This window comes from Protopterus annectens, chromosome 9.part0 (genome assembly GCF_019279795.1).
Source record: "Protopterus annectens isolate FY-2018-M chromosome 9.part0, PAN1.0, whole genome shotgun sequence".
In the NCBI taxonomy this organism is placed as follows: Eukaryota; Metazoa; Chordata; order Ceratodontiformes; family Protopteridae; genus Protopterus; species Protopterus annectens.
In genome coordinates this window covers 987,176,495-987,182,494 of record NC_056743.1, presented here as the reverse complement: position 1 = coordinate 987,182,494, position 6,000 = coordinate 987,176,495, and positions in this window count along the sequence as shown.

Genomic DNA, 6,000 nt, shown 5'->3' with positions numbered 1-6,000 from the left:
TTTGTGGACATTCCAACTATTGCAAGTGTCCGGTTAGATACATGCCAACAGTATTCAATGACAGGTCTGTTAAGGGCCGAGTAGAGTGGCACTGTAACTTCCTTGGACATGGATAACACACCATTAGCTATACATCGGAAGATATAGAATAATTTTTTTACTATCTTAGCTACATGTTGATAAAAGGCCAGATTGCTGTCTACATATGTTCCCAGATCCCTTACTACTGGGTTGACTCTTACAGGTGTTTTATAAATGAAGTAATTAACTTTGGTTGACAGTCTCCCAAAAGACACTACAACGCATGTTTTGGTACTGAGTCTTAGACCAAAGCTTTGGCACCTGTCATTAGTCTGTGTTAATTAATCCCTCTTGCAAGATGTTGGTGTCTTCGGGTAAATGTTTAACAGCTCCCAGTTTACAGTCATCTGCAAACTTGGTGAGTCAGAGGCCTTGAATGTTAGCCTTGACTTCCAAGAAGCAGATGCCAAATAGGAGCAGGCCCAGAGGGGAGCCATGGGGTACTCTGCTGGTGACTGGTCTCTTGATGTAGGTGTCTCACTGATCCTGACTTCTTGGGGTCCTGCCTGTGAGCTAGCCAGCGAGTTATATAAGAATTTATGCCTATCTCAGAGAGCTTGTCAACGATGGCTTAGTAGGGTATTGTATAAAATGCCTTGGCTAGGTCAAGATATGCAGTGTGCACTGTTTTACCCTCGTCAGTTGCTTGCATATTTAAACTGGTGCATGTGAAATAATTCCTGCTTTAAAACTTCAGCTTGGCCAGCTAAGAACTTGGTTATATTCAACTGGACGTATAAGAGAATTTAAGTACCTTTATCTGCTCTTTTTTTTAAAAATACAGTATTTAATTTGAGAAGGAATTGTTAACTGAAGTTATTCTGCTCTTCAGTAACTTGAACTGAAGCTAGTGTTGGCTGAATTTTGTTATTTGCTAGTAATTACAGGTGTGGGGGTAGCCACATTCTTTGATTTCCTGTCCTTGCATATTTAAACTGGTGCATGTGAAATAATTCCTGCTTTAAAACTTCAGCTTGGCCAGCTAAGAACTTGGTTATATTCAACTGGACGTATAAGAGAATTTAAGTACCTTTATCTGCTCTTTTTTTTTAAAAATACAGTATTTAATTTGAGAAGGAATTGTTAACAAACTGCCCGCCCCTCAGCCTGCCTCTGGGCCCATCTCATTTGCTCACTCAACTGAGTGCAGTGAGATCATATTCTGATTTCAGGCACTCCTACTGTGTACAAAGAGAGCATCTGGGAAATAGAAAAAAAAAAAAATTTAAGCTTATTTCCTGCCTTTCTTGTTAAGTGGTACAGACTATTTGTAGGCTTCTGAGCCCCCAAGCCCTTCTGTGTTTGAGGGAAGCCTTCTAGCTTTTTTCTTATAACTAGCCAGTTTTCTAGTTTCAGCACTCAAATCTGTTTCTTTGATCTCAGCACTTGTTCAGAAAAAAAAAAAAAAAATTTTTCATCTGCTTTTACTGTACTTGTGTTTTTACCTACTGCATTTTACTGTTGCATCATCTTAAAATAATCAATTGTATGTATTACTGCTTGGTGTAACTCATTCTAAGCCTTTTGGTTTAAACACTTGGGCTTCGGACCAGTTAGTTGTTTTGCACTGAGAGGGTTTGTGGTCTGCACTGTTGTGGCAGAACAGGTAGCTTACATCCTTCTAGGTTGAGAACTGCTGATTGAGGGCTCAGTGTCTGTTATTCTAAAAGTGTATTAATTCTGGTTTAAGCACTTGGGCCAAGCCAGTTATTTTACATTAAGAGGGTTCGTGGTCTGCACTCTTGTGGGAGGAGAGGCTGGACTCTGCTCTTCTGAGCTGGGAATTTCTGGTTAAAGGCTTATAGTGCATGCATATCTGAACTGTTTCTTACTGAAGTTGGTGCTCCTTGTTTGCTGTGGCATAGACTGGATTCGGGCCTGCTGGATCTAGCTTTGTTTGTGTAACTTGAGCACTAATCCAGACATTCTCTAAAGTATTCAATGGTATTTATTACTGCTTGGTTGTAACTTGATTAAAGTGTAGCTATCATTCAAGTCTTTTGGATTAAGCACTTGGGCTTCAGACCAGTTGTTTTACATTAGGAAGGTTTGTGGCAAGCACTGTGGTGGCAGGACAGGTAGCTTTCATCCTTCTAAGTTGGGAACTGCTGATTGAGAGCCCAGTGTCCAAGTGTATTAGTTCTGGTTTAGGCACTTGGGCTTCAGGCCAGTTATTTTACATTAAGAAGGTTCGTGGTCTGCACTCTTGTGGGAGAAGAGGCTGGACTCTGCCCTTCTGAGCTGGGAATTTCTGGTTAAAGGTTTATAGTGCCTGAATATTTGAACTGTATCTTACTGAAATTGGTTCACCTTGTTTGCTCTAGCATAGACTAGATCCAGGCCTGCTGAATCTAGCTTTGTTTATATGCTTGTTATTTCCCTGGAAGCTAATTCCACCTAATACACAACTTCTCAGCTTCTGTGGATCACTAGTGATATCTGCATTGCTTACTGTACTTATTTCCTTGTTTCACTTGAAAGAAAGTTACTGTTTGTCGTTTTTGCATTTAGTTACTTGTAACACATTGCACTCAAGTTACCTGGCACTTGCTCACTAAAGCAATTATATAAGTCAGCACTAAAAATTAAAAGCACTACACCCTCACTCCCCACTGGCCCTTGTTTTCAATTAAGGAATTCCCAATATTATTCTAGCATGTCCAAAGGTCAGTTGTCAATCTCTCCGGTCCAGCTGGTGAATCTGGGAATCTTGAGGCAATGTTACAACTGCCTCATGTACACAGACAACCCTCTCCTCCTCCCACATAACACAAATACTTGAGAGATGCAGCTATTTAGCCAAACTGAGGCTGAGCTCTCTCAACTCAGGACTGGCAAGACCAGACAGGAGGAGAAGGCAACTACACACACCACAAAACCAGCCTCACATAATGCTACCACTCCACTGAATCAAACACATAAACACACAAAGACATACTGAGGCTCTGAGTAAAATTTACCTAAACAGCAGAGGCCTCCAAAGCAGACACCCAAACAACTGCTACCTCAAGACACCCCACAAGCAACACATAAACCACAAAAGCAGTGTGCAAAGCAGTCACAGCCCTTAAGGCCAAATACAACACCAAACATACTTGTCATAGGTGACTCCATAGTCAGACACACTGACGTCCCACTCACCAGGCTGAACAAGGAGAGGGTCACAGTAAGCTGCCTATCGGGCTAGAACATAACAGAAGCGTCACTCCACGGCAAGTACAAATATGACACAGTCATTGTCCATGCTGGTGTGAACGACCTGAGCTCCCTGGACTACATGAAAAGAGACATAGAGGAGCTCTCTGATTATGTAGCCCAGGCAGGTATGACCCTAACCCTGAGCAGTATCCTTCCTTCACCAAGAATGCCGCCACAATATAGAGACAAGATGATCAGCTTTAACAATTGGCTTAATGTCTGGTGTCATTCAAAGGATCCAGTGTCTGTCTGCCTGGGATGACATGCTTGACAAGCCACGCTGCTTGCACCTGTACCCTGGGATTCGGATATTGGCTAAGGCTCTTGCCACCCCATAGTGCCTTTTTAGGCAAGGCTCAAATTCTAAACCTACCACCCTAGAAAACAAAAATGGGAAGAAACTGAGGGTAATGCTGCTCAATGCCAGAAGTCTAAATCTCAAAATGCAGGCCCTTCTCAGTATGGAGAACATCGATGTCTGTGCTGTAACTGAAACCTGGTTCAAGGCTCCTGAGAGCACCCGGCACTATTAGGTTTTACCTCATATCATGCCCGCCCCAAAACCCGGACCACACCACAAAAGGAGGTGTATCCATATTCATAAAGGATACCCACACCTCCAGGTTGGTGAAACCATCCAGGTGCAACTAACCATAGGCAAAACTGCTCTACAAATTGTAGCATGCTACAGGCCACCCTCTCAAACTCAGGAACCCCACACAGCCTTCCTGAAGACACTGGAGGGTATAAATGTATCTCCAAACACCATCATATTGGGTGACTTAATATAGACTGGGAACATTACTCAAGCCCTAACTTTCTAGCCCAACGGTTCCTGGAGTTCATAAATTCAAATGCCATGGAACAGCTAGTCACTGTTGAGGAGAAAATATACTAGATCTCATTGTCACAAACATGGGGACAAAATGCTCCACACCGAAGTATATCCCTCATTGGTGAGATCTGATCATAAACTAATCTCACTGGAAATCCACATCCCCACCCCAAACAAAAAGACCATAGTGAAGAACTTCAAACTTCACACTACTCAAGACTGGTGTGGTATCCTTCAAGGCCCCTGAGCCAGTGGAAACCACAACCCAGGCTAATGCCTTCTATGAACACCTCCAGGACTGCATGGATCAGGCAATCCCAAATAAAACCAAGACTCTTTCCACAAAGGGCAAACGTCCAGTCTGGTGGACCCCAGCCATTAACAAACTTTACAATAAGAGGAGAAAGCTATTACATGATAGAACAAAATCCATAAAAGGGAAGTCACCCTGATCATTATTAGTAAAAATACGAGCACTCATAAAATCAACTAAGGCCAATTTTGAGAGAAAAATTGCCATGGATTCAAAGGACAATCATAAGGCCTTTTTCAGCTATGTTAGGAACCTGGGTGGAAACTCCCAGATATGCTCAGAATTAGTCCAAAATGATACAAAATCACTGAACCCACAGACATTGCCAACATACTGGCAGACAGGTTCAGTGCCCCTAAAGGAGAGATAACTATCCCAGCCGAGTGTAGCCTCCCGGACATCTCAAATGAAAGCTGCACTCTCTAAAGCTAAAAACACAGCATCAATGGGACGGATGGTGTAATGAGGAATTAAACCCGCACATAAGGCAGCTGTTTAATCTCAGCCTTACCACAGGATACGTGCCCAAGGAGTGGCGTAGTCCCACTCCACAAAGGCGGGGACCCTGGTAATTACCCATAAGCTTAACAAGTCTAGTCTGCAAAGCTATGGAGAGGATCATAATGGAGCTCATAAACAAAGATATAGGGAACTTGCAGACATTGGAAACGACCCAGTTTGGCTTTGTCAAGGGAAGATCATGCCCTTCTTGAAACAGTCACCAAGGCCATTGATGAGAAAGGCAGTCCATACAGCCTACCTTGACCTTGCCACAATACCCCACTGGTATTGTAGAAAAACTTACCAGCTTAAATGTAAACCCATATGTCACAAGATGGGTTGCAAACTGGCTTAAGGACAGAACCCACAGGGTTAGAGTTGCTGGCGCTGTGTCAGACTCCAAGCCGGTCACAAGTGGTGTCCCACAGGCCCTATTGTTTGGCATCTACTACAGGCCAACATAGAAAGTGCATCAGACACGGATATCCTTCAGAAGGGACTCACGGAAACAGATAGCTGGTGCCAGAGCCATGGCCTGAAGTTAAACGCCAAAAATGTATAGTCATACCCTTCGGAAAAACAAGGTAACCCCAAGCTACCATATAGGTGGCAATCCACTAAGCACAGAAGAGGTTATCAGGGACCTGGGGACCCAGGTTGACAGTGGCCTTTCTTTTACACTCACATTGCTAAAGTGGTTAGAAAGACCTTCTACATTGCCCACCTGATCATGAAGGGATTCACATCCAGATCTAGTGAGGTTATTGTTCCCCTGTACTCTTCACTTATCAGACCAATGATCGAGTACAATGCCCCATTCGGGATGTATCTCACCCGACATCTGCAGCAATTGGAGAGACCCCAAAAGTTCCTCACCAAAAGGATAAATCTGTCATATGCTGCCAGATTGAAGAAACTCCAGCTCTATTCAGGTGACATGTGCCTGACATACAAGGCCATGTCCAACCCGGAATTAATGGACATGCTCCACCTCAAAAAATCCAAATCCACCAAAACCACTAGAGCAAGCGACTTAAACCTTAGCACGGATATAAATATTATCACCAGAGAC